The sequence below is a fragment of the Ambystoma mexicanum genome, chromosome 5p (assembly GCF_040938575.1).
Source record: "Ambystoma mexicanum isolate Mex_15411 chromosome 5p, UKY_AmexF1_1, whole genome shotgun sequence".
NCBI classification, from domain to species: Eukaryota; Metazoa; Chordata; class Amphibia; order Caudata; family Ambystomatidae; genus Ambystoma; species Ambystoma mexicanum.
Window position 1 is genome coordinate 740,225,812 of NC_090930.1, and position 27,627 is coordinate 740,253,438.

Below are 27,627 nucleotides of genomic sequence, written 5' to 3' on the forward strand. Positions count from 1 at the left end.
TGAAACGCAAAAGGGATGTGCACATAGAAATCAAAGCAGAGTCATCCAGAGAGACTATTTAATTCTTTTTTTTTCAAATTCTCAAAAGGAAGCTGCTATCAAATTGAACTATTCATCACAGCCACTGCTAGGAAATCTATGTGCATAAAATGACAATACACCCAAAGGAAAACAAAATATAGCTATAACATGTCAGATTACTAAATTCAGAGTCCAGCCTACTAACCATTAGACCATGGAACCTAAATACTTCCGCAAATGCTGAACTTCATTATGCCAAAACAGAGGCAGTCAGAAACAATATTTAATATTGCTTAATCATATGCCTCAAGAGGAAGAATTTGATCTACATGCTCTATAAAGCACAGAGATTGCTATAGCACAACGTCAATCGACAACATCGCTGTGTTTGTATGATATCAGTCAATTGGGACTATGAATCTGTAAAAATTGTAAATGTGCTCTATATTGCCATTTCTGATTCAACGCTCTCAGGTGCATCTTGCAAGGGTTCCATGGTGTAATGGTTAGCACTTTGGACTTTGAATCCAATGATCCGAGTTCAAGTCTCGGTGGGACCGTTATCTTGCTCTTACACTCCATTTTCTAATTTCTCAAATTACAATTCAACAGAGTTAATATTCAGAAGTTCAGTCGACTCTCTCTGCACGACATTACATTTAAATGCACTTTGGTGCCTGATACCAATACAGTGATGCAACTACATATCGTTAATGTACAATCCCTAAGGTCAATCAGAGTGGGCACCCAGATATCTCTCAGAAACATTTTCCACAGATGAATAATGTCCAACCTTAACTCTATGAAAAGAAAAATGTACACACTATGTGCAGTAGATTCTCTGCTCACTGGAACATGCAGAAACAACATTGATGTGAAAAGATTGGAAAAAGCCCTATTTTATTAACATTAAAAAATGTTATACAATTATTTTGGTGAATCATATTCACTTTCACAATCATTCCTATGTTTCAAGCAATTTGATGGTCTTATTAAATGTGTCAAAAATGTAATTCTTTGAGTTGACAAACTGTATGGAGAGCAAACTTTGTATAACTTACAAGAGTTATGAGTTCTAGAAAGTAGTGCATTTACTGATCAAGTGCCCTTGTTTAAATGTACTTACTTTATTTGGATCACACCTTTCTCGAAAGAAGAAATAAACTCTAAATTATCAGGAAACAATTCAACTGATTTTAGGGGCCTCCTGGGCTTTCAATGCAAATCGCTGAGATCAAAAGCCAGTTTAATAGCCATTATACCTTGGAGCTTTGGAGATATGAGAGTGGGCAGTTTCTTTGTGGCAAAAGAGAGTCATCCCCAGAAACTATTAATATTCTTTGGTCAAAGAAGACTGCCATCAAAGTGGGCTGTAAAGCAAAGCTATTGCTGTTATATCTATCTGCAAATGAAAGGCAACTCTAAAAGAGAAGCAGCCCCAAGGTCCCACCGAGACTTGAACTCGGATCGCTGGATTCAGAGTCCAGAGTGCTAACCATTACACCATGGAACCCACATATTCAGTAGCATGATGCACTTCATTCTGGAAAAACAGAGCACATCAGAGAAAATATGTAATATTCCTATATCATTAGACTCCAGAGGAAGAATTTGATCCAAATGAGACATGAAGCCAATACTTTGCGATTGCACAGCATCCAACAGCAACAGTGCTGCTTCGATATAATATCAGTAAACGGTTACTATAGGTCAGTAAAAATCTTGACTGTGCCCTATATTCTCATTGCCCTTATGAAGCTCTGCTCAAGAAGGGTTCCATGGTGTAATGGTTAGCACTTTGGACTTTGAATCCAGCGATCCGAGTTCAAGTCTCGGTGGAACCTCTCTCTTGCTCTAACACACTTTGTCTCCTTGTTGTCTTAAATTATAGGCCAAAGATAGTAATATTCATAAGGTTAGTGGTGTAGGGTATTCATTTTCGCTCTCACTCTCTGGCATAACTTTTCATAAAAATCCACTTTTGTGCCTAGCACCTTAACCTTTATGCATTTTTTTTAAATGTATGAACAGTGAGGTCATTCTGAGTCGATGGGCAGATCTGCATCGGAAACATACATAAAAGATTTGAAATTTTCAAACTTAACTCAATGTTAAGAAACATGCTCAATCTGTGACCCAATGGATTCTCTTTTTACTTGAAGATGCATCAACAACATTAATAATACCATTTTGGGAAAAGCAGCTCTATTGTATCGCCATTCTCTTTCAAAATTGTTAAAGGGTTAATCCTATGAAAAGCGACCACATTCAGAATCAATGATATTAATCAAGCGTCTTAACAGCCTTTACATGTTTGTAAAATGAAGGTATCAGTTTGAGATGAAAAATAGAACGAAGAACACACTTTTCTTAATTCACAAAAGGCCTGAGGTGTATAAATACTGTTTGTACCGACCAAGGGCCCATTCGTGAATGTACTTACTTTAGTTGGATCATACCTTTCTTCAAAGAAGACATCCACAATAAACGATAAGGGAAAGGTTCGACTGATGGTAAACTCTTACAGAGATTTGAATGCAAATTATTGGATTCAACCTCCAGGGTGCTACCATTACACCATGGGTCTTTCACACCACAGAAAGTGGTGGGTTTCATTGTGGCTAAAGAGCGTCATCCATGGAAAATCTTTCTTTTTTCAAATGCACCCAGGGAATAATGCTATGAAAGTGGGCGACACAGCAGCGTCATTGCTATTAAAACAAGACACTGAGAGGAAAACAAACACAGTAATTCCCAAGGTCCCACCGAGATTTGAACTCAGATCGCTGGATTCAGAGTCCAGAGTGCTAACCATTACACCATGGAACCTACATACTTAGTGACATGATGAACGTCATTGCAGCAAAAAAAGAGCCTTTTAGAGAATGTATGCAATATTCTTTTATCTTATGCCTCCAGAGGAAGAATCCTATCCAAATGAGCTGTAAAGCAAAGAGTTTGCTATTGCGCAACAACCAACTAAACAGTTCCACATTTGCATAATATCCGTGGGCTAGGAATATGAGTTTGTTAAAATGATGCATGAGATCTCGATTCTCATTTCTGTTACAACTCTGTCAGGTTGCACCAGCAAGGGGCCCATGGTGTAATGGTTAGCAAAGAACATTACTGAAGGGCCCCTCGGCCAGCCAGAAAGCCAAAATGGAGAGAACGGGCATGAACTGGTTGTGAATGAGCTTCAAAATGCGTTCACAGGTAATTGAACTGGTGATCTCCTCAGTTTATACACCTGGAACTCCTGTCAATAGCAACAGTCGGCAGCTGGGTTGGCAGACATTTCGTCGAAAAAAATTTGTCGACAGGACAATTGGTCGAAACCATTTGGTCGAAAACCAAATGGTCGAATTGCTTTGTTTTTTATTTTCACATTTTATTTTGGGGGGGGTCCCCCCAACCCCCTTTTTTTCTAAAAACCCCTTTTTTTCCCTAAACTACAACCTAAAAAATATATATATAAATAAATAAAAAAAACGACCATTTGGCTTTCGACCAAATTACGTCGACCAAATATCTTTCGACGAAATGTCTTTCGACGAAATGTCCGGACAGCGGCAGCTGGTCTGTGTCAGTAATGGCAATTTGATTTTGCCATTTTCACAACTCCCTAATAAATGAACAAAATGTTCCATTTGTAGGCACAGTTACATGCTATGGTATGTATACCATGCTTAATAACCACCATAGGAGGCTCAGAGCACCATCCGCATTCTTACGTACAAAACATGTAAGGAAATAATCAGATCTTTTGCTCTGCAGGAGTCAGGCTTCTTTAAAGCCTGACAAAGTGGCAGAGTGCCATTGTAAACTGAGGCATGATGAAACCATGCCCAAGAACCCAGGCAGGTTAAACCCTTCCACTCATGCCCCTAGGCCCCGAACGGCCAGGTTCTATAGACAGGGCAGCTGGCATGGATTATGGACACTTTTAACATAGGGTGGTTTTTCAACCTTATCTCCTCTGGGAGCAAAGCGCTGGACAGGGTTTCCTGTACGTTTTTGAGGTTCGCAGGGATCTATGTGTGGATGTTTCTTGGTGTGAAAAGCATGACACCTTTTGGGGTGACACCAGGCTCTTCTGGGAGTTAATTTGCATAATCTCTACTTTCTATTTTATGTGACATGGGCTGCAGTTACATTGTTCTGTTAATAGAGGGCAACACACAGGTCATAGTTCCAAACAGGGGTGCACAGTCTGCTTGCTAGCTTACATTTACAGTTCTATTTGGGATTCACCGCCTTTTCATAAACTGAGTACTCTTCCGGAGTATTTCTAACTTATGTAGGTGTTTTGGGGGTGTTACGTGCCTTTGTATGACTGCTGCAAACCACTTGATATTAGACATTGATTGGAAACGACATAAAAAATCCTGACACATATTGTAAGCGGACATAAAATGACCTATATTAGCTAATATAAGTAAACAGACATCACTCCCCCCTCCCCACAAAAAGGGATGTATGCGTACACAAAAAATAAAAATGAAAAACAAGCAACTACTGCAGTTAAAATCTAAAAATGTAAATTCAGTTACATGATCATGACTCGGAAGGGGAAGTTAAAAAGTAAAAAAACACACGGTAGGAGAGAGGTTAGCTTTACATGCCATGAGGGAGGAAGAGGTCTTCCAAGCACTGTTGTGTATGTTGGTCAATCCCTCTGAAACGCAAAAGGGATGTGCACATAGAAATCAAAGCAGAGTCATCCAGAGAGACTATTTAATTCTTTTTTTTTTCAAATTCTCAAAAGGAAGCTGCTATCAAATTGAACTATTCATCACAGCCACTGCTAGGAAATCTATGTGCATAAAATGACAATACACCCAAAGGAAAACAAAATATAGCTATAACATGTCAGATTACTAAATTCAGAGTCCAGCCTACTAACCATTAGACCATGGAACCTAAATACTTCCGCAAATGCTGAACTTCATTATGCCAAAACAGAGGCAGTCAGAAACAATATTTAATATTGCTTAATCATATGCCTCAAGAGGAAGAATTTGATCTACATGCTCTATAAAGCACAGAGATTGCTATAGCACAACGTCAATCGACAACATCGCTGTGTTTGTATGATATCAGTCAATTGGGACTATGAATCTGTAAAAATTGTAAATGTGCTCTATATTGCCATTTCTGATTCAACGCTCTCAGGTGCATCTTGCAAGGGTTCCATGGTGTAATGGTTAGCACTTTGGACTTTGAATCCAACGATCCGAGTTCAAGTCTCGGTGGGACCGTTATCTTGCTCTTACACTCCATTTTCTAATTTCTCAAATTACAATTCAACAGAGTTAATATTCAGAAGTTCAGTCGACTCTCTCTGCACGACATTACATTTAAATGCACTTTGGTGCCTGATACCAATACAGTGATGCAACTACATATCGTTAATGTACAATCCCTAAGGTCAATCAGAGTGGGCACCCAGATATCTCTCAGAAACATTTTCCACAGATGAATAATGTCCAACCTTAACTCTATGAAAAGAAAAATGTACACACTATGTGCAGTAGATTCTCTGCTCACTGGAACATGCAGAAACAACATTGATGTGAAAAGATTGGAAAAAGCCCTATTTTATTAACATTAAAAAATGTTATACAATTATTTTGGTGAATCATATTCACTTTCACAATCATTCATATGTTTCAAGCAATTTGATGGTCTTATTAAATGTGTAAAAAATGTAATTCTTTGAGTTGACAAACTGTATGGAGAGCAAACTCTTTATAACTTACAAGAGTTATGAGTTCTAGAAAGTAGTGCATTTACTGATCAAGTGCCCTTGTTTAAATGTACTTACTTTATTTGGATCACACCTTTCTCGAAAGAAGAAATAAACTCTAAATTATCAGGAAACAATTCAACTGATTTTAGGGGCCTCCTGGGCTTTCAATGCAAATCGCTGAGATCAAAAGCCAGTTTAATAGCCATTATACCTTGGAGCTTTGGAGATATGAGAGTGGGCAGTTTCTTTGTGGCAAAAGAGAGTCATCCCCAGAAACTATTAATATTCTTTGGTCAAAGAAGACTGCCATCAAAGTGGGCTGTAAAGCAAAGCTATTGCTGTTATATCTATCTGCAAATGAAAGGCAACTCTAAAAGAGAAGCAGCCCCAAGGTCCCACCGAGACTTGAACTCGGATCGCTGGATTCAGAGTCCAGAGTGCTAACCATTACACCATGGAACCCACATATTCAGTAGCATGATGTACTTCATTCTGGAAAAACAGAGCACATCAGAGAAAATATGTAATATTCCTATATCATTAGACTCCAGAGGAAGAATTTGATCCAAATGAGACATGAAGCCAATACTTTGCGATTGCACAGCATCCAACAGCAACAGTGCTGCTTCGATATAATATCAGTAAACGGTTACTATAGGTCAGTAAAAATCTTGACTGTGCCCTATATTCTCATTGCCCTTATGAAGCTCTGCTCAACAAGGGTTCCATGGTGTAATGGTTAGCACTTTGGACTTTGAATCCAGCGATCCGAGTTCAAGTCTCGGTGGAACCTCTCTCTTGCTCTAACACACTTTGTCTCCTTCTTGTCTTAAATTATAGGCCAAAGATAGTAATATTCATAAGGTTAGTGGTGTAGGGTATTCATTTTCGCTCTCACTCTCTGGCATAACTTTTCATAAAAATCCACTTTTGTGCCTAGCACCTTAACCTTTATGCATTTTTTTTAAATGTATGAACAGTGAGGTCATTCTGAGTCGATGGGCAGATCTGCATCGGAAACATACATAAAAGATTTGAAATTTTCAAACTTAACTCAATGTTAAGAAACATGCTCAATCTGTGACCCAATGGATTCTCTTTTTACTTGAAGATGCAGCAACAACATTAATAATACCATTTTGGGAAAAGCAGCTCTATTGTATCGCCATTCTCTTTCAAAATTGTTAAAGGGTTAATCCTATGAAAAGCGACCACATTCAGAATCAATGATATTAATCAAGCGTCTTAACAGCCTTTACATGTTTGTAAAATGAAGGTATCAGTTTGAGATGAAAAATAGAACGAAGAACACACTTTTCTTAATTCACAAAAGGCCTGAGGTGTATAAATACTGTTTGTACCGACCAAGGGCCCATTCGTGAATGTACTTACTTTAGTTGGATCATACCTTTCTTCAAAGAAGACATCCACAATAAACGATAAGGGAAAGGTTCGACTGATGGTAAACTCTTACAGAGATTTGAATGCAAATTATTGGATTCAACCTCCAGGGTGCTACCATTACACCATGGGTCTTTCACACCACAGAAAGTGGTGGGTTTCATTGTGGCTAAAGAGCGTCTTCCATGGAAAATCTTTCTTTTTTCAAATGCACCCAGGGAATAATGCTATGAAAGTGGGCGACACAGCAGCGTCATTGCTATTAAAACAAGACACTGAGATGAAAACAAACACAGTAATTCCCAAGGTCCCACCGAGATTTGAACTCGGATCGCTGGATTCAGAGTCCAGAGTGCTAACCATTACACCATGGAACCTACATACTTAGTGACATGATGAACGTCATTGCAGCAAAAAAAGAGCCTTTTAGAGAATGTATGCAATATTCTTTTATCTTATGCCTCCAGAGGAAGAATCCTATCCAAATGAGCTGTAAAGCAAAGAGTTTGCTATTGCGCAACAACCAACTAAACAGTTCCACATTTGCATAATATCCGTGGGCTAGGAATATGAGTTTGTTAAAATGATGCATGAGATCTCGATTCTCATTTCTGTTACAACTCTGTCAGGTTGCACCAGCAAGGGGCCCATGGTGTAATGGTTAGCAAAGAACATTACTGAAGGGCCCCTCGGCCAGCCAGAAAGCCAAAATGGAGAGAACGGGCATGAACTGGTTGTGAATGAGCTTCAAAATGCGTTCACAGGTAATTGAACTGGTGATCTCCTCAGTTTATACACCTGGAACTCCTGTCAATAGCAACAGTCGGCAGCTGGGTTGCCAGACATTTCGTCGAAAAAAATTTGTCGACAGGACAATTGGTCGAAACCATTTGGTCGAAAACCAAATGGTCGAATTGCTTTGTTTTTTATTTTCACATTTTTTTTTGGGGGGGGGGTCCCCCCAACCCCCTTTTTTTCTAAAAACCCCTTTTTTTCCCTAAACTACAACCTAAAAAATATATATATAAATAAATTAAAAAAACGACCATTTGGCTTTCGACCAAATTACGTCGACCAAATGTCTTTCGACGAAATGTCTTTCGACGAAATGTCCGGACAGCGGCAGCTGGTCTGTGTCAGTAATGGCAATTTGATTTTGCCATTTTCACAACTCCCTAATAAATGAACAAAATGTTCCATTTGTAGGCACAGTTACATGCTATGGTATGTATACCATGCTTAATAACCACCATAGGAGGCTCAGAGCACCATCCGCATTCTTACGTACAAAACATGTAAGGAAATAATCAGATCTTTTGCTCTGCAGGAGTCAGGCTTCTTTAAAGCCTGACAAAGTGGCAGAGTGCCATTGTAAACTGAGGCATGATGAAACCATGCCCAAGAACCCAGGCAGGTTAAACCCTTCCACTCATGCCCCTAGGCCCCGAATGGCCACGAACGGCCAGGTTCTATAGACAGGGCAGCTGGCATGGATTATGGACACTTTTAACATAGGGTGGTTTTTCAACCTTATCTCCTCTGGGAGCAAAGCGCTGGACAGGGTTTCCTGTACGTTTTTGAGGTTCGCAGGGATCTATGTGTGGATGTTTCTTGGTGTGAAAAGCATGACACCTTTTGGGGTGACACCAGGCTCTTCTGGGAGTTAATTTGCATAATCTCTACTTTCTATTTTATGTGACATGGGCTGCAGTTACATTGTTCTGTTAATAGAGGGCAACACACAGGTCATAGTTCCAAACAGGGGTGCACAGTCTGCTTGCTAGCTTACATTTACAGTTCTATTTGGGATTCACCGCCTTTTCATAAACTGAGTACTCTTCCGGAGTATTTCTAACTTATGTAGGTGTTTTGGGGGTGTTACGTGCCTTTGTATGACTGCTGCAAACCACTTGATATTAGACATTGATTGGAAACGACATAAAAAATCCTGACACATATTGTAAGCGGACATAAAATGACCTATATTAGCTAATATAAGTAAACAGACATCACTCCCCCCTCCCCACAAAAAGGGATGTATGCGTACACAAAAAATAAAAATGAAAAACAAGCAACTACTGCAGTTAAAATCTAAAAATGTAAATTCAGTTACATGATCATGACTCGGAAGGGGAAGTTAAAAAGTAAAAAAACACACGGTAGGAGAGAGGTTAGCTTTACATGCCATGAGGGAGGAAGAGGTCTTCCAAGCACTGTTGTGTATGTTGGTCAATCCCTCTGAAACGCAAAAGGGATGTGCACATAGAAATCAAAGCAGAGTCATCCAGAGAGACTATTTAATTCTTTTTTTATTCAAATTCTCAAAAGGAAGCTGCTATCAAATTGAACTATTCATCACAGCCACTGCTAGGAAATCTATGTGCATAAAATGACAATACACCCAAAGGAAAACAAAATATAGCTATAACATGTCAGATTACTAAATTCAGAGTCCAGCCTACTAACCATTAGACCATGGAACCTAAATACTTCCGCAAATGCTGAACTTCATTATGCCAAAACAGAGGCAGTCAGAAACAATATTTAATATTGCTTAATCATATGCCTCAAGGGGAAGAATTTGATCTACATGCTCTATAAAGCACAGAGATTGCTATAGCACAACGTCAATCGACAACATCGCTGTGTTTGTATGATATCAGTCAATTGGGACTATGAATCTGTAAAAATTGTAAATGTGCTCTATATTGCCATTTCTGATTCAACGCTCTCAGGTGCATCTTGCAAGGGTTCCATGGTGTAATGGTTAGCACTTTGGACTTTGAATCCAACGATCCGAATTCAAGTCTCGGTGGGACCGTTATCTTGCTCTTACACTCCATTTTCTAATTTCTCAAATTACAATTCAACAGAGTTAATATTCAGAAGTTCAGTCGACTCTCTCTGCACGACATTACATTTAAATGCACTTTGGTGCCTGATACCAATACAGTGATGCAACTACATATCGTTAATGTACAATCCCTAAGGTCAATCAGAGTGGGCACCCAGATACCTCTCAGAAACATTTTCCACAGATGAATAATGTCCAACCTTAACTCTATGAAAAGAAAAATGTACACACTATGTGCAGTAGATTCTCTGCTCACTGGAACATGCAGAAACAACATTGATGTGAAAAGATTGGAAAAAGCCCTATTTTATTAACATTAAAAAATGTTATACAATTATTTTGGTGAATCATATTCACTTTCACAATCATTCCTATGTTTCAAGCAATTTGATGGTCTTATTAAATGTGTAAAAAATGTAATTCTTTGAGTTGACAAACTGTATGGAGAGCAAACTTTTTATAACTTACAAGAGTTATGAGTTCTAGAAAGTAGTGCATTTACTGATCAAGTGCCCTTGTTTAAATGTACTTACTTTATTTGGATCACACCTTTCTCGAAAGAAGAAATAAACTCTAAATTATCAGGAAACAATTCAACTGATTTTAGGGGCCTCCTGGGCTTTCAATGCAAATCGCTGAGATCAAAAGCCAGTTTAATAGCCATTATACCTTGGAGCTTTGGAGATATGAGAGTGAGCAGTTTCTTTGTGGCAAAAGAGAGTCATCCCCAGAAACTATTAATATTCTTTGGTCAAAGAAGACTGCCATCAAAGTGGGCTGTAAAGCAAAGCTATTGCTGTTATATCTATCTGCAAATGAAAGGCAACTCTAAAAGAGAAGCAGCCCCAAGGTCCCACCGAGACTTGAACTCGGATCGCTGGATTCAGAGTCCAGAGTGCTAACCATTACACCATGGAACCCACATATTCAGTAGCATGATGCACTTCATTCTGGAAAAACAGAGCACATCAGAGAAAATATGTAATATTCCTATATCATTAGACTCCAGAGGAAGAATTTGATCCAAATGAGACATGAAGCCAATACTTTGCGATTGCACAGCATCCAACAGCAACAGTGCTGCTTCGATATAATATCAGTAAACGGTTACTATAGGTCAGTAAAAATCTTGACTGTGCCCTATATTCTCATTGCCCTTATGAAGCTCTGCTCAACAAGGGTTCCATGGTGTAATGGTTAGCACTTTGGACTTTGAATCCAGCGATCCGAGTTCAAGTCTCGGTGGAACCTCTCTCTTGCTCTAACACACTTTGTCTCCTTGTTGTCTTAAATTATAGGCCAAAGATAGTAATATTCATAAGGTTAGTGGTGTAGGGTATTCATTTTCGCTCTCACTCTCTGGCATAACTTTTCATAAAAATCCACTTTTGTGCCTAGCACCTTAACCTTTATGCATTTTTTTTAAATGTATGAACAGTGAGGTCATTCTGAGTCGATGGGCAGATCTGCATCGGAAACATACATAAAAGATTTGAAATTTTCAAACTTAACTCAATGTTAAGAAACATGCTCAATCTGTGACCCAATGGATTCTCTTTTTACTTGAAGATGCAGCAACAACATTAATAATACCATTTTGGGAAAAGCAGCTCTATTGTATCGCCATTCTCTTTCAAAATTGTTAAAGGGTTAATCCTATGAAAAGCGACCACATTCAGAATCAATGATATTAATCAAGCGTCTTAACAGCCTTTACATGTTTGTAAAATGAAGGTATCAGTTTGAGATGAAAAATAGAACGAAGAACACACTTTTCTTAATTCACAAAAGGCCTGAGGTGTATAAATACTGTTTGTACCGACCAAGGGCCCATTCGTGAATGTACTTACTTTAGTTGGATCATACCTTTCTTCAAAGAAGACATCCACAATAAACGATAAGGGAAAGGTTCGACTGATGGTAAACTCTTACAGAGATTTGAATGCAAATTATTGGATTCAACCTCCAGGGTGCTACCATTACACCATGGGTCTTTCACACCACAGAAAGTGGTGGGTTTCATTGTGGCTAAAGAGCGTCATCCATAGAAAATCTTTCTTTTTTCAAATGCACCCAGGGAATAATGCTATGAAAGTGGGCAACACAGCAGCGTCATTGCTATTAAAACAAGACACTGAGAGGAAAACAAACACAGTAATTCCCAAGGTCCCACCGAGATTTGAACTCGGATCGCTGGATTCAGAGTCCAGAGTGCTAACCATTACACCATGGAACCTACATACTTAGTGACATGATGAACGTCATTGCAGCAAAAAAAGAGCCTTTTAGAGAATGTATGCAATATTCTTTTATCTTATGCCTCCAGAGGAAGAATCCTATCCAAATGAGCTGTAAAGCAAAGAGTTTGCTATTGCGCAACAACCAACTAAACAGTTCCACATTTGCATAATATCCGTGGGCTAGGAATATGAGTTTGTTAAAATGATGCATGAGATCTCGATTCTCATTTCTGTTACAACTCTGTCAGGTTGCACCAGCAAGGGGCCCATGGTGTAATGGTTAGCAAAGAACATTACTGAAGGGCCCCTCGGCCAGCCAGAAAGCCAAAATGGAGAGAACGGGCATGAACTGGTTGTGAATGAGCTTCAAAATGCGTTCACAGGTAATTGAACTGGTGATCTCCTCAGTTTATACACCTGGAACTCCTGTCAATAGCAACAGTCGGCAGCTGGGTTGCCAGACATTTCATCCAAAAAAATTTGTCGACAGGACAATTGGTCGAAACCATTTGCTCGAAAACCAAATGGTCGAATTGCTTTGTTTTTTATTTTCACATTTTTTTTGGGGGGGGGGTTTGGGGGGGTCCCCCCAACCCCCTTTTTTTCTAAAAACCCCTTTTTTTCCCTAAACTACAACCTAAAAAATATATATATAAATAAATAAAAAAATCGACCATTTGGCTTTCGACCAAATTACGTCGACCAAATGTCTTTCGACGAAATGTCTTTCGACGAAATGTCCGGACAGCGGCAGCTGGTCTGTGTCAGTAATGGCAATTTGATTTTGCCATTTTCACAACTCCCTAATAAATGAACAAAATGTTCCATTTGTAGGCACAGTTACATGCTATGGTATGTATACCATGCTTAATAACCACCATAGGAGGCTCAGAGCACCATCCGCATTCTTACGTACAAAACATGTAAGGAAATAATCAGATCTTTTGCTCTGCAGGAGTCAGGCTTCTTTAAAGCCTGACAAAGTGGCAGAGTGCCATTGTAAACTGAGGCATGATGAAACCATGCCCAAGAACCCAGGCAGGTTAAACCCTTCCACTCATGCCCCTAGGCCCCGAATGGCCACGAACGGCCAGGTTCTATAGACAGGGCAGCTGGCATGGATTATGGACACTTTTAACATAGGGTGGTTTTTCAACCTTATCTCCTCTGGGAGCAAAGCGCTGGACAGGGTTTCCTGTACGTTTTTGAGTTTCGCAGGGATCTATGTGTGGATGTTTCTTGGTGTGAAAAGCATGACACCTTTTGGGGTGACACCAGGCTCTTCTGGGAGTTAATTTGCATAATCTCTACTTTCTATTTTATGTGACATGGGCTGCAGTTACATTGTTCTGTTAATAGAGGGCAACACACAGGTCATAGTTCCAAACAGGGGTGCACAGTCTGCTTGCTAGCTTACATTTACAGTTCTATTTGGGATTCACCGCCTTTTCATAAACTGAGTACTCTTCCGGAGTATTTCTAACTTATGTAGGTGTTTTGGGGGTGTTACGTGCCTTTGTATGACTGCTGCAAACCACTTGATATTAGACATTGATTGGAAACGACATAAAAAATCCTGACACATATTGTAAGCGGACATAAAATGACCTATATTAGCTAATATAAGTAAACAGACATCACTCCCCCCTCCCCACAAAAAGGGATGTATGCGTACACAAAAAATAAAAATGAAAAACAAGCAACTACTGCAGTTAAAATCTAAAAATGTAAATTCAGTTACATGATCATGACTCGGAAGGGGAAGTTAAAAAGTAAAAAAACACACGGTAGGAGAGAGGTTAGCTTTACATGCCATGAGGGAGGAAGAGGTCTTCCAAGCACTGTTGTGTATGTTGGTCAATCCCTCTGAAACGCAAAAGGGATGTGCACATAGAAATCAAAGCAGAGTCATCCAGAGAGACTATTTAATTCTTTTTTTTTTCAAATTCTCAAAAGGAAGCTGCTATCAAATTGAACTATTCATCACAGCCACTGCTAGGAAATCTATGTGCATAAAATGACAATACACCCAAAGGAAAACAAAATATAGCTATAACATGTCAGATTACTAAATTCAGAGTCCAGCCTACTAACCATTAGACCATGGAACCTAAATACTTCCGCAAATGCTGAACTTCATTATGCCAAAACAGAGGCAGTCAGAAACAATATTTAATATTGCTTAATCATATGCCTCAAGAGGAAGAATTTGATCTACATGCTCTATAAAGCACAGAGATTGCTATAGCACAACGTCAATCGACAACATCGCTGTGTTTGTATGATATCAGTCAATTGGGACTATGAATCTGTAAAAATTGTAAATGTGCTCTATATTGCCATTTCTGATTCAACGCTCTCAGGTGCATCTTGCAAGGGTTCCATGGTGTAATGGTTAGCACTTTGGACTTTGAATCCAACGATCCGAGTTCAAGTCTCGGTGGGACCGTTATCTTGCTCTTACACTCCATTTTCTAATTTCTCAAATTACAATTCAACAGAGTTAATATTCAGAAGTTCAGTCGACTCTCTCTGCACGACATTACATTTAAATGCACTTTGGTGCCTGATACCAATACAGTGATGCAACTACATATCGTTAATGTACAATCCCTAAGGTCAATCAGAGTGGGCACCCAGATATCTCTCAGAAACATTTTCCACAGATGAATAATGTCCAACCTTAACTCTATGAAAAGAAAAATGTACACACTATGTGCAGTAGATTCTCTGCTCACTGGAACATGCAGAAACAACATTGATGTGAAAAGATTGGAAAAAGCCCTATTTTATTAACATTAAAAAATGTTATACAATTATTTTGGTGAATCATATTCACTTTCACAATCATTCCTATGTTTCAAGCAATTTGATGGTCTTATTAAATGTGTAAAAAATGTAATTCTTTGAGTTGACAAACTGTATGGAGAGCAAACTTTTTATAACTTACAAGAGTTATGAGTTCTAGAAAGTAGTGCATTTACTGATCAAGTGCCCTTGTTTAAATGTACTTACTTTATTTGGATCACACCTTTCTCGAAAGAAGAAATAAACTCTAAATTATCAGGAAACAATTCAACTGATTTTACCGGCCTCCTGGGCTTTCAATGCAAATCGCTGAGATCAAAAGCCAGTTTAATAGCCATTATACCTTGGAGCTTTGGAGATTTGAGAGTGGGCAGTTTCTTTGTGGCAAAAGAGAGTCATCCCCAGAAACTATTAATATTCTTTGGTCAAAGAAGACTGCCATCAAAGTGGGCTGTAAAGCAAAGCTATTGCTGTTATATCTATCTGCAAATGAAAGGCAACTCTAAAAGAGAAGCAGCCCCAAGGTCCCACCGAGACTTGAACTCGGATCGCTGGATTCAGAGTCCAGAGTGCTAACCATTACACCATGGAACCCACATATTCAGTAGCATGATGCACTTCATTCTGGAAAAACAGAGCACATCAGAGAAAATATGTAATATTCCTATATCATTAGACTCCAGAGGAAGAATTTGATCCAAATGAGACATGAAGCCAATACTTTGCGATTGCACAGCATCCAACAGCAACAGTGCTGCTTCGATATAATATCAGTAAACGGTTACTATAGGTCAGTAAAAATCTTGACCGTGCCCTATATTCTCATTGCCCTTATGAAGCTCTGCTCAACAAGGGTTCCATGGTGTAATGGTTAGCACTTTGGACTTTGAATCCAGCGATCCGAGTTCAAGTCTCGGTGGAACCTCTCTCTTGCTCTAACACACTTTGTCTCCTTGTTGTCTTAAATTATAGGCCAAAGATAGTAATATTCATAAGGTTAGTGGTGTAGGGTATTCATTTTCGCTCTCACTCTCTGGCATAACTTTTCATAAAAATCCACTTTTGTGCCTAGCACCTTAACCTTTATGCATTTTTTTTAAATGTATGAACAGTGAGGTCATTCTGAGTCGATGGGCAGATCTGCATCGGAAACATACATAAAAGATTTGAAATTTTCAAACTTAACTCAATGTTAAGAAACATGCTCAATCTGTGACCCAATGGATTCTCTTTTTACTTGAAGATGCAGCAACAACATTAATAATACCATTTTGGGAAAAGCAGCTCTATTGTATCGCCATTCTCTTTCAAAATTGTTAAAGGGTTAATCCTATGAAAAGCGACCACATTCAGAATCAATGATATTAATCAAGCGTCTTAACAGCCTTTACATGTTTGTAAAATGAAGGTATCAGTTTGAGATGAAAAATAGAACGAAGAACACACTTTTCTTAATTCACAAAAGGCCTGAGGTGTATAAATACTGTTTGTACCGACCAAGGGCCCATTCGTGAATGTACTTACTTTAGTTGGATCATACCTTTCTTCAAAGAAGACATCCACAATAAACGATAAGGGAAAGGTTCGACTGATGGTAAACTCTTACAGAGATTTGAATGCAAATTATTGGATTCAACCTCCATGGTGCTACCATTACACCATGGGTCTTTCACACCACAGAAAGTGGTGGGTTTCATTGTGGCTAAAGAGCGTCATCCATGGAAAATCTTTCTTTTTTCAAATGCACCCAGGGAATAATGCTATGAAAGTGGGCGACACAGCAGCGTCATTGCTATTAAAACAAGACACTGAGAGGAAAACAAACACAGTAATTCCCAAGGTCCCACCGAGATTTGAACTCGGATCGCTGGATTCAGAGTCCAGAGTGCTAACCATTACACCATGGAACCTACATACTTAGTGACATGATGAACGTCATTGCAGCAAAAAAAGAGCCTTTTAGAGAATGTATGCAATATTCTTTTATCTTATGCCTCCAGAGGAAGAATCCTATCCAAATGAGCTGTAAAGCAAAGAGTTTGCTATTGCGCAACAACCAACTAAACAGTTCCACATTTGCATAATATCCGTGGGCTAGGAATATGAGTTTGTTAAAATGATGCATGAGATCTCGATTCTCATTTCTGTTACAACTCTGTCAGGTTGCACCAGCAAGGGGCCCATGGTGTAATGGTTAGCAAAGAACATTACTGAAGGGCCCCTCGGCCAGCCAGAAAGCCAAAATGGAGAGAACGGGCATGAACTGGTTGTGAATGAGCTTCAAAATGCGTTCACAGGTAATTGAACTGGTGATCTCCTCAGTTTATACACCTGGAACTCCTGTCAATAGCAACAGTCGGCAGCTGGGTTGCCAGACATTTCATCCAAAAAAATTTGTCGACAGGACAATTGGTCGAAACCATTTGCTCGAAAACCAAATGGTCGAATTGCTTTGTTTTTTATTTTCACATTTTTTTTGGGGGGGGGGTTTGGGGGGGTCGCCCCAACCCCCTTTTTTTCTAAAAAACCCCTTTTTTTCCCTAAACTACAACCTAAAAAATATATATATAAATAAATAAAAAAATCGACCATTTGGCTTTCGACCAAATTACGTCGACCAAATGTCTTTCGACCAAATGTCTTTCGACGAAATGTCCGGACAGCGGCAGCTGGTCTGTGTCAGTAATGGCAATTTGATTTTGCCATTTTCACAACTCCCTAATAAATGAACAAAATGTTCCATTTGTAGGCACAGTTACATGCTATGGTATGTATACCATGCTTAATAACCACCATAGGAGGCTCAGAGCACCATCCGCATTCTTACGTACAAAACATGTAAGGAAATAATCAGATCTTTTGCTCTGCAGGAGTCAGGCTTCTTTAAAGCCTGACAAAGTGGCAGAGTGCCATTGTAAACTGAGGCATGATGAAACCATGCCCAAGAACCCAGGCAGGTTAAACCCTTCCACTCATGCCCCTAGGCCCCGAATGGCCACGAACGGCCAGGTTCTATAGACAGGGCAGCTGGCATGGATTATGGACACTTTTAACATAGGGTGGTTTTTCAACCTTATCTCCTCTGGGAGCAAAGCGCTGGACAGGGTTTCCTGTACGTTTTTGAGTTTCGCAGGGATCTATGTGTGGATGTTTCTTGGTGTGAAAAGCATGACACCTTTTGGGGTGACACCAGGCTCTTCTGGGAGTTAATTTGCATAATCTCTACTTTCTATTTTATGTGACATGGGCTGCAGTTACATTGTTCTGTTAATAGAGGGCAACACACAGGTCATAGTTCCAAACAGGGGTGCACAGTCTGCTTGCTAGCTTACATTTACAGTTCTATTTGGGATTCACCGCCTTTTCATAAACTGAGTACTCTTCCGGAGTATTTCTAACTTATGTAGGTGTTTTGGGGGTGTTACGTGCCTTTGTATGACTGCTGCAAACCACTTGATATTAGACATTGATTGGAAACGACATAAAAAATCCTGACACATATTGTAAGCGGACATAAAATGACCTATATTAGCTAATATAAGTAAACAGACATCACTCCCCCCTCCCCACAAAAAGGGATGTATGCGTACACAAAAAATAAAAATGAAAAACAAGCAACTACTGCAGTTAAAATCTAAAAATGTAAATTCAGTTACATGATCATGACTCGGAAGGGGAAGTTAAAAAGTAAAAAAACACACGGTAGGAGAGAGGTTAGCTTTACATGCCATGAGGGAGGAAGAGGTCTTCCAAGCACTGTTGTGTATGTTGGTCAATCCCTCTGAAACGCAAAAGGGATGTGCACATAGAAATCAAAGCAGAGTCATCCAGAGAGACTATTTAATTCTTTTTTTTTTCAAATTCTCAAAAGGAAGCTGCTATCAAATTGAACTATTCATCACAGCCACTGCTAGGAAATCTATGTGCATAAAATGACAATACACCCAAAGGAAAACAAAATATAGCTATAACATGTCAGATTACTAAATTCAGAGTCCAGCCTACTAACCATTAGACCATGGAACCTAAATACTTCCGCAAATGCTGAACTTCATTATGCCAAAACAGAGGCAGTCAGAAACAATATTTAATATTGCTTAATCATATGCCTCAAGAGGAAGAATTTGATCTACATGCTCTATAAAGCACAGAGATTGCTATAGCACAACGTCAATCGACAACATCGCTGTGTTTGTATGATATCAGTCAATTGGGACTATGAATCTGTAAAAATTGTAAATGTGCTCTATATTGCCATTTCTGATTCAACGCTCTCAGGTGCATCTTGCAAGGGTTCCATGGTGTAATGGTTAGCACTTTGGACTTTGAATCCAACGATCCGAGTTCAAGTCTCGGTGGGACCGTTATCTTGCTCTTACACTCCATTTTCTAATTTCTCAAATTACAATTCAACAGAGTTAATATTCAGAAGTTCAGTCGACTCTCTCTGCACGACATTACATTTAAATGCACTTTGGTGCCTGATACCAATACAGTGATGCAACTACATATCGTTAATGTACAATCCCTAAGGTCAATCAGAGTGGGCACCCAGATATCTCTCAGAAACATTTTCCACAGATGAATAATGTCCAACCTTAACTCTATGAAAAGAAAAATGTACACACTATGTGCAGTAGATTCTCTGCTCACTGGAACATGCAGAAACAACATTGATGTGAAAAGATTGGAAAAAGCCCTATTTTATTAACATTAAAAAATGTTATACAATTATTTTGGTGAATCATATTCACTTTCACAATCATTCCTATGTTTCAAGCAATTTGATGGTCTTATTAAATGTGTAAAAAATGTAATTCTTTGAGTTGACAAACTGTATGGAGAGCAAACTTTTTATAACTTACAAGAGTTATGAGTTCTAGAAAGTAGTGCATTTACTGATCAAGTGCCCTTGTTTAAATGTACTTACTTTATTTGGATCACACCTTTCTCGAAAGAAGAAATAAACTCTAAATTATCAGGAAACAATTCAACTGATTTTAGGGGCCTCCTGGGCTTTCAATGCAAATCGCTGAGATCAAAAGCCAGTTTAATAGCCATTATACCTTGGAGCTTTGGAGATTTGAGAGTGGGCAGTTTCTTTGTGGCAAAAGAGAGTCATCCCCAGAAACTATTAATATTCTTTGGTCAAAGAAGACTGCCATCAAAGTGGGCTGTAAAGCAAAGCTATTGCTGTTATATCTATCTGCAAATGAAAGGCAACTCTAAAAGGGAAGCAGCCCCAAGGTCCCACCGAGACTTGAACTCGGATCGCTGGATTCAGAGTCCAGAGTGCTAACCATTACACCATGGAACCCACATATTCAGTAGCATGATGCACTTCATTCTGGAAAAACAGAGCACATCAGAGAAAATATGTAATATTCCTATATCATTAGACTCCAGAGGAAGAATTTGATCCAAATGAGACATGAAGCCAATACTTTGCGATTGCACAGCATCCAACAGCAACAGTGCTGCTTCGATATAATATCAGTAAACGGTTACTATAGGTCAGTAAAAATCTTGACCGTGCCCTATATTCTCATTGCCCTTATGAAGCTCTGCTCAACAAGGGTTCCATGGTGTAATGGTTAGCACTTTGGACTTTGAATCCAGCGATCCGAGTTCAAGTCTCGGTGGAACCTCTCTCTTGCTCTAACACACTTTGTCTCCTTGTTGTCTTAAATTATAGGCCAAAGATAGTAATATTCATAAGGTTAGTGGTGTAGGGTATTCATTTTCGCTCTCACTCTCTGGCATAACTTTTCATAAAAATCCACTTTTGTGCCTAGCACCTTAACCTTTATGCATTTTTTTAAAATGTATGAACAGTGAGGTCATTCTGAGTCGATGGGCAGATCTGCATCGGAAACATACATAAAAGATTTGAAATTTTCAAACTTAACTCAATGTTAAGAAACATGCTCAATCTGTGACCCAATGGATTCTCTTTTTACTTGAAGATGCAGCAACAACATTAATAATACCATTTTGGGAAAAGCAGCTCTATTGTATCGCCATTCTCTTTCAAAATTGTTAAAGGGTTAATCCTATGAAAAGCGACCACATTCAGAATCAATGATATTAATCAAGCGTCTTAACAGCCTTTACATGTTTGTAAAATGAAGGTATCAGTTTGAGATGAAAAATAGAACGAAGAACACACTTTTCTTAATTCACAAAAGGCCTGAGGTGTATAAATACTGTTTGTACCGACCAAGGGCCCATTCGTGAATGTACTTACTTTAGTTGGATCATACCTTTCTTCAAAGAAGACATCCACAATAAACGATAAGGGAAAGGTTCGACTGATGGTAAACTCTTACAGAGATTTGAATGCAAATTATTGGATTCAACCTCCATGGTGCTACCATTACACCATGGGTCTTTCACACCACAGAAAGTGGTGGGTTTCATTGTGGCTAAAGAGCGTCATCCATGGAAAATCTTTCTTTTTTCAAATGCACCCAGGGAATAATGCTATGAAAGTGGGCGACACAGCAGCGTCATTGCTATTAAAACAAGACACTGAGAGGAAAACAAACACAGTAATTCCCAAGGTCCCACCGAGATTTGAACTCGGATCGCTGGATTCAGAGTCCAGAGTGCTAACCATTACACCATGGAACCTACATACTTAGTGACATGATGAACGTCATTGCAGCAAAAAAAGAGCCTTTTAGAGAATGTATGCAATATTCTTTTATCTTATGCCTCCAGAGGAAGAATCCTATCCAAATGAGCTGTAAAGCAAAGAGTTTGCTATTGCGCAACAACCAACTAAACAGTTCCACATTTGCATAATATCCGTGGGCTAGGAATATGAGTTTGTTAAAATGATGCATGAGATCTCGATTCTCATTTCTGTTACAACTCTGTCAGGTTGCACCAGCAAGGGGCCCATGGTGTAATGGTTAGCAAAGAACATTACTGAAGGGCCCCTCGGCCAGCCAGAAAGCCAAAATGGAGAGAACGGGCATGAACTGGTTGTGAATGAGCTTCAAAATGCGTTCACAGGTAATTGAACTGGTGATCTCCTCAGTTTATACACCTGGAACTCCTGTCAATAGCAACAGTCGGCAGCTGGGTTGCCAGACATTTCATCAAAAAAAATTTGTCGACAGGACAATTGGTCGAAACCATTTGGTCGAAAACCAAATGGTCGAATTGCTTTGTTTTTTATTTTCACATTTTTTTTTGGGGGGGGGGTTTGGGGGGGTCCCCCCAACCCCCTTTTTTTCTAAAAACCCCTTTTTTTCCCTAAACTACAACCTAAAAAATATATATATAAATAAATAAAAAAAACGACCATTTGGCTTTCGACCAAATTACGTCGACCAAATGTCTTTCGACGAAATGTCTTTCGACGAAATGTCCGGACAGCGGCAGCTGGTCTGTGTCAGTAATGGCAATTTGATTTTGCCATTTTCACAACTCCCTAATAAATGAACAAAATGTTCCATTTGTAGGCACAGTTACATGCTATGGTATGTATACCATGCTTAATAACCACCATAGGAGGCTCAGAGCACCATCCGCATTCTTACGTACAAAACATGTAAGGAAATAATCAGATCTTTTGCTCTGCAGGAGTCAGGCTTCTTTAAAGCCTGACAAAGTGGCAGAGTGCCATTGTAAACTGAGGCATGATGAAACCATGCCCAAGAACCCAGGCAGGTTAAACCCTTCCACTCATGCCCCTAGGCCCCGAATGGCCACGAACGGCCAGGTTCTATAGACAGGGCAGCTGGCATGGATTATGGACACTTTTAACATAGGGTGGTTTTTCAACCTTATCTCCTCTGGGAGCAAAGCGCTGGACAGGGTTTCCTGTACGTTTTTGAGGTTCGCAGGGATCTATGTGTGGATGTTTCTTGGTGTGAAAAGCATGACACCTTTTGGGGTGACACCAGGCTCTTCTGGGAGTTAATTTGCATAATCTCTACTTTCTATTTTATGTGACATGGGCTGCAGTTACATTGTTCTGTTAATAGAGGGCAACACACAGGTCATAGTTCCAAACAGGGGTGCACAGTCTGCTTGCTAGCTTACATTTACAGTTCTATTTGGGATTCACCGCCTTTTCATAAACTGAGTACTCTTCCGGAGTATTTCTAACTTATGTAGGTGTTTTGGGGGTGTTACGTGCCTTTGTATGACTGCTGCAAACCACTTGATATTAGACATTGATTGGAAACGACATAAAAAATCCTGACACATATTGTAAGCGGACATAAAATGACCTATATTAGCTAATATAAGTAAACAGACATCACTCCCCCCTCCCCACAAAAAGGGATGTATGCGTACACAAAAAATAAAAATGAAAAACAAGCAACTACTGCAGTTAAAATCTAAAAATGTAAATTCAGTTACATGATCATGACTCGGAAGGGGAAGTTAAAAAGTAAAAAAACACACGGTAGGAGAGAGGTTAGCTTTACATGCCATGAGGGAGGAAGAGGTCTTCCAAGCACTGTTGTGTATGTTGGTCAATCCCTCTGAAACGCAAAAGGGATGTGCACATAGAAATCAAAGCAGAGTCATCCAGAGAGACTATTTAATTCTTTTTTTTTCAAATTCTCAAAAGGAAGCTGCTATCAAATTGAACTATTCATCACAGCCACTGCTAGGAAATCTATGTGCATAAAATGACAATACACCCAAAGGAAAACAAAATATAGCTATAACATGTGAGATTACTAAATTCAGAGTCCAGCCTACTAACCATTAGACCATGGAACCTAAATACTTCCGCAAATGCTGAACTTCATTATGCCAAAACAGAGGCAGTCAGAAACAATATTTAATATTGCTTAATCATATGCCTCAAGAGGAAGAATTTGATCTACATGCTCTATAAAGCACAGAGATTGCTATAGCACAACGTCAATCGACAACATCGCTGTGTTTGTATGATATCAGTCAATTGGGACTATGAATCTGTAAAAATTGTAAATGTGCTCTATATTACCATTTCTGATTCAACGCTCTCAGGTGCATCTTGCAAGGGTTCCATGGTGTAATGGTTAGCACTTTGGACTTTGAATCCAACGATCCGAGTTCAAGTCTCGGTGGGACCGTTATCTTGCTCTTACACTCCATTTTCTAATTTCTCAAATTACAATTCAACAGAGTTAATATTCAGAAGTTCAGTCGACTCTCTCTGCACGACATTACATTTAAATGCACTTTGGTGCCTGATACCAATACAGTGATGCAACTACATATCGTTAATGTACAATCCCTAAGGTCAATCAGAGTGGGCACCCAGATATCTCTCAGAAACATTTTCCACAGATGAATAATGTCCAACCTTAACTCTATGAAAAGAAAAATGTACACACTATGTGCAGTAGATTCTCTGCTCACTGGAACATGCAGAAACAACATTGATGTGAAAAGATTGGAAAAAGCCCTATTTTATTAACATTAAAAAATGTTATACAATTATTTTGGTGAATCATATTCACTTTCACAATCATTCCTATGTTTCAAGCAATTTGATGGTCTTATTAAATGTGTCAAAAATGTAATTCTTTGAGTTGACAAACTGTATGGAGAGCAAACTTTTTATAACTTACAAGAGTTATGAGTTCTAGAAAGTAGTGCATTTACTGATCAAGTGCCCTTGTTTAAATGTACTTACTTTATTTGGATCACACCTTTCTCGAAAGAAGAAATAAACTCTAAATTATCAGGAAACAATTCAACTGATTTTAGGGGCCTCCTGGGCTTTCAATGCAAATCGCTGAGATCAAAAGCCAGTTTAATAGCCATTATACATTGGAGCTTTGGAGATATGAGAGTGGGCAGTTTCTTTGTGGCAAAAGAGAGTCATCCCCAGAAACTATTAATATTCTTTGGTCAAAGAAGACTGCCATCAAAGTGGGCTGTAAAGCAAAGCTATTGCTGTTATATCTATCTGCAAATGAAAGGCAACTCTAAAAGAGAAGCAGCCCCAAGGTCCCACCGAGACTTGAACTCGGATCGCTGGATTCAGAGTCCAGAGTGCTAACCATTACACCATGGAACCCACATATTCAGTAGCATGATGCACTTCATTCTGGAAAAACAGAGCACATCAGAGAAAATATGTAATATTCCTATATCATTAGACTCCAGAGGAAGAATTTGATCCAAATGAGACATGAAGCCAATACTTTGCGATTGCACAGCATCCAACAGCAACAGTGCTGCTTCGATATAATATCAGTAAACGGTTACTATAGGTCAGTAAAAATCTTGACCGTGCCCTATATTCTCATTGCCCTTATGAAGCTCTGCTCAACAAGGGTTCCATGGTGTAATGGTTAGCACTTTGGACTTTGAATCCAGCGATCCGAGTTCAAGTCTCGGTGGAACCTCTCTCTTGCTCTAACACACTTTGTCTCCTTGTTGTCTTAAATTATAGGCCAAAGATAGTAATATTCATAAGGTTAGTGGTGTAGGGTATTCATTTTCGCTCTCACTCTCTGGCATAACTTTTCATAAAAATCCACTTTTGTGCCTAGCACCTTAACCTTTATGCATTTTTTTTAAATGTATGAACAGTGAGGTCATTCTGAGTCGATGGGCAGATCTGCATCGGAAACATACATAAAAGATTTGAAATTTTCAAACTTAACTCAATGTTAAGAAACATGCTCAATCTGTGACCCAATGGATTCTCTTTTTACTTGAAGATGCAGCAACAACATTAATAATACCATTTTGGGAAAAGCACCTCTATTGTATCGCCATTCTCTTTCGAAATTGTTAAAGGGTTAATCCTATGAAAAGCGACCACATTCAGAATCAATGATATTAATCAAGCGTCTTAACAGCCTTTACATGTTTGTAAAATGAAGGTATCAGTTTGAGATGAAAAATAGAACGAAGAACACACTTTTCTTAATTCACAAAAGGCCTGAGGTGTATAAATACTGTTTGTACCGACCAAGGGCCCATTCGTGAATGTACTTACTTTAGTTGGATCATACCTTTCTTCAAAGAAGACATCCACAATAAACGATAAGGGAAAGGTTCGACTGATGGTAAACTCTTACAGAGATTTGAATGCAAATTATTGGATTCAACCTCCAGGGTGCTACCATTACACCATGGGTCTTTCACACCACAGAAAGTGGTGGGTTTCATTGTGGCTAAAGAGCGTCATCCATGGAAAATCTTTCTTTTTTCAAATGCACCCAGGGAATAATGCTATGAAAGTGGGCGACACAGCAGCGTCATTGCTATTAAAACAAGACACTGAGAGGAAAACAAACACAGTAATTCCCAAGGTCCCACCGAGATTTGAACTCGGATCGCTGGATTCAGAGTCCAGAGTGCTAACCATTACACCATGGAACCTACATACTTAGTGACATGATGAACGTCATTGCAGCAAAAAAAGAGCCTTTTAGAGAATGTATGCAATATTCTTTTATCTTATGCCTCCAGAGGAAGAATCCTATCCAAATGAGCTGTAAAGCAAAGAGTTTGCTATTGCGCAACAACCAACTAAACAGTTCCACATTTGCATAATATCCGTGGGCTAGGAATATGAGTTTGTTAAAATGATGCATGAGATCTCGATTCTCATTTCTGTTACAACTCTGTCAGGTTGCACCAGCAAGGGGCCCATGGTGTAATGGTTAGCAAAGAACATTACTGAAGGGCCCCTCGGCCAGCCAGAAAGCCAAAATGGAGAGAACGGGCATGAACTGGTTGTGAATGAGCTTCAAAATGCGTTCACAGGTAATTGAACTGGTGATCTCCTCAGTTTATACACCTGGAACTCCTGTCAATAGCAACAGTCGGCAGCTGGGTTGCCAGACATTTCGTCGAAAAACATTTGTCGACAGGACAATTGGTCGAAACCATTTGGTCGAAAACCAAATGGTCGAATTGCTTTGTTTTTTATTTTCACATTTTTTTTGGGGGGGGGGGTTTGGGGGGGTCCCCCCAACCCCCTTTTTTTCTAAAAACCCCTTTTTTTCCCTAAACTACAACCTAAAAAATATATATATAAATAAATAAAAAAAACGACCATTTGGCTTTCGACCAAATTACGTCGACCAAATGTCTTTCGACGAAATTTCTTTCGACGAAATGTCCGGACAGCGGCAGCTGGTCTGTGTCAGTAATGGCAATTTGATTTTGCCATTTTCACAACTCCCTAATAAATGAACAAAATGTTCCATTTGTAGGCACAGTTACATGCTATGGTATGTATACCATGCTTAATAACCACCATAGGAGGCTCAGAGCACCATCCGCATTCTTACGTACAAAACATGTAAGGAAATAATCAGATCTTTTGCTCTGCAGGAGTCAGGCTTCTTTAAAGCCTGACAAAGTGGCAGAGTGCCATTGTAAACTGAGGCATGATGAAACCATGCCCAAGAACCCAGGCAGGTTAAACCCTTCCACTCATGCCCCTAGGCCCCGAACGGCCAGGTTCTATAGACAGGGCAGCTGGCATGGATTATGGACACTTTTAACATAGGGTGGTTTTTCAACCTTATCTCCTCTGGGAGCAAAGCGCTGGACAGGGTTTCCTGGAC

The 27,627-nt window shown here is 39.3% G+C and overlaps 24 non-coding genes across 24 annotated transcripts; 12 read left to right on the top strand and 12 right to left on the bottom strand.

Annotated features, from left to right (window-relative positions):
* Window positions 1-509: 509 nt before the first annotated feature.
* On the top strand, window positions 510-581 carry TRNAQ-UUG (transfer RNA glutamine (anticodon UUG)). The gene has a single exon. It is a non-coding gene; the product is annotated as a tRNA-Gln (tRNA).
* Window positions 582-1,462: 881 nt separating this feature from the next.
* On the bottom strand, window positions 1,463-1,534 carry TRNAQ-CUG (transfer RNA glutamine (anticodon CUG)). The gene has a single exon. It is a non-coding gene; the product is annotated as a tRNA-Gln (tRNA).
* A 259-nt stretch (window positions 1,535-1,793) lies between these two features.
* TRNAQ-UUG (transfer RNA glutamine (anticodon UUG)) lies at window positions 1,794-1,865 on the top strand. Its single transcript has one exon. It is a non-coding gene; the product is annotated as a tRNA-Gln (tRNA).
* Window positions 1,866-2,778: 913 nt separating this feature from the next.
* On the bottom strand, window positions 2,779-2,850 carry TRNAQ-CUG (transfer RNA glutamine (anticodon CUG)). The gene has a single exon. It is a non-coding gene; the product is annotated as a tRNA-Gln (tRNA).
* Window positions 2,851-5,210: 2,360 nt separating this feature from the next.
* On the top strand, window positions 5,211-5,282 carry TRNAQ-UUG (transfer RNA glutamine (anticodon UUG)). The gene has a single exon. It is a non-coding gene; the product is annotated as a tRNA-Gln (tRNA).
* An 881-nt stretch (window positions 5,283-6,163) lies between these two features.
* Window positions 6,164-6,235, bottom strand: TRNAQ-CUG (transfer RNA glutamine (anticodon CUG)). The gene has a single exon. It is a non-coding gene; the product is annotated as a tRNA-Gln (tRNA).
* A 259-nt stretch (window positions 6,236-6,494) lies between these two features.
* On the top strand, window positions 6,495-6,566 carry TRNAQ-UUG (transfer RNA glutamine (anticodon UUG)). The gene has a single exon. It is a non-coding gene; the product is annotated as a tRNA-Gln (tRNA).
* A 913-nt stretch (window positions 6,567-7,479) lies between these two features.
* On the bottom strand, window positions 7,480-7,551 carry TRNAQ-CUG (transfer RNA glutamine (anticodon CUG)). The gene has a single exon. It is a non-coding gene; the product is annotated as a tRNA-Gln (tRNA).
* Window positions 7,552-9,923: 2,372 nt separating this feature from the next.
* On the top strand, window positions 9,924-9,995 carry TRNAQ-UUG (transfer RNA glutamine (anticodon UUG)). Its single transcript has one exon. It is a non-coding gene; the product is annotated as a tRNA-Gln (tRNA).
* An 881-nt stretch (window positions 9,996-10,876) lies between these two features.
* TRNAQ-CUG (transfer RNA glutamine (anticodon CUG)) lies at window positions 10,877-10,948 on the bottom strand. Its single transcript has one exon. It is a non-coding gene; the product is annotated as a tRNA-Gln (tRNA).
* Window positions 10,949-11,207: 259 nt separating this feature from the next.
* On the top strand, window positions 11,208-11,279 carry TRNAQ-UUG (transfer RNA glutamine (anticodon UUG)). The gene has a single exon. It is a non-coding gene; the product is annotated as a tRNA-Gln (tRNA).
* Window positions 11,280-12,192: 913 nt separating this feature from the next.
* Window positions 12,193-12,264, bottom strand: TRNAQ-CUG (transfer RNA glutamine (anticodon CUG)). Its single transcript has one exon. It is a non-coding gene; the product is annotated as a tRNA-Gln (tRNA).
* Window positions 12,265-14,645: 2,381 nt separating this feature from the next.
* Window positions 14,646-14,717, top strand: TRNAQ-UUG (transfer RNA glutamine (anticodon UUG)). The gene has a single exon. It is a non-coding gene; the product is annotated as a tRNA-Gln (tRNA).
* Window positions 14,718-15,598: 881 nt separating this feature from the next.
* TRNAQ-CUG (transfer RNA glutamine (anticodon CUG)) lies at window positions 15,599-15,670 on the bottom strand. Its single transcript has one exon. It is a non-coding gene; the product is annotated as a tRNA-Gln (tRNA).
* A 259-nt stretch (window positions 15,671-15,929) lies between these two features.
* On the top strand, window positions 15,930-16,001 carry TRNAQ-UUG (transfer RNA glutamine (anticodon UUG)). Its single transcript has one exon. It is a non-coding gene; the product is annotated as a tRNA-Gln (tRNA).
* A 913-nt stretch (window positions 16,002-16,914) lies between these two features.
* TRNAQ-CUG (transfer RNA glutamine (anticodon CUG)) lies at window positions 16,915-16,986 on the bottom strand. The gene has a single exon. It is a non-coding gene; the product is annotated as a tRNA-Gln (tRNA).
* Window positions 16,987-19,368: 2,382 nt separating this feature from the next.
* On the top strand, window positions 19,369-19,440 carry TRNAQ-UUG (transfer RNA glutamine (anticodon UUG)). The gene has a single exon. It is a non-coding gene; the product is annotated as a tRNA-Gln (tRNA).
* An 881-nt stretch (window positions 19,441-20,321) lies between these two features.
* On the bottom strand, window positions 20,322-20,393 carry TRNAQ-CUG (transfer RNA glutamine (anticodon CUG)). The gene has a single exon. It is a non-coding gene; the product is annotated as a tRNA-Gln (tRNA).
* Window positions 20,394-20,652: 259 nt separating this feature from the next.
* Window positions 20,653-20,724, top strand: TRNAQ-UUG (transfer RNA glutamine (anticodon UUG)). Its single transcript has one exon. It is a non-coding gene; the product is annotated as a tRNA-Gln (tRNA).
* A 913-nt stretch (window positions 20,725-21,637) lies between these two features.
* On the bottom strand, window positions 21,638-21,709 carry TRNAQ-CUG (transfer RNA glutamine (anticodon CUG)). Its single transcript has one exon. It is a non-coding gene; the product is annotated as a tRNA-Gln (tRNA).
* A 2,381-nt stretch (window positions 21,710-24,090) lies between these two features.
* TRNAQ-UUG (transfer RNA glutamine (anticodon UUG)) lies at window positions 24,091-24,162 on the top strand. The gene has a single exon. It is a non-coding gene; the product is annotated as a tRNA-Gln (tRNA).
* Window positions 24,163-25,043: 881 nt separating this feature from the next.
* TRNAQ-CUG (transfer RNA glutamine (anticodon CUG)) lies at window positions 25,044-25,115 on the bottom strand. Its single transcript has one exon. It is a non-coding gene; the product is annotated as a tRNA-Gln (tRNA).
* Window positions 25,116-25,374: 259 nt separating this feature from the next.
* TRNAQ-UUG (transfer RNA glutamine (anticodon UUG)) lies at window positions 25,375-25,446 on the top strand. The gene has a single exon. It is a non-coding gene; the product is annotated as a tRNA-Gln (tRNA).
* Window positions 25,447-26,359: 913 nt separating this feature from the next.
* TRNAQ-CUG (transfer RNA glutamine (anticodon CUG)) lies at window positions 26,360-26,431 on the bottom strand. The gene has a single exon. It is a non-coding gene; the product is annotated as a tRNA-Gln (tRNA).
* Window positions 26,432-27,627: the final 1,196 nt, after the last annotated feature.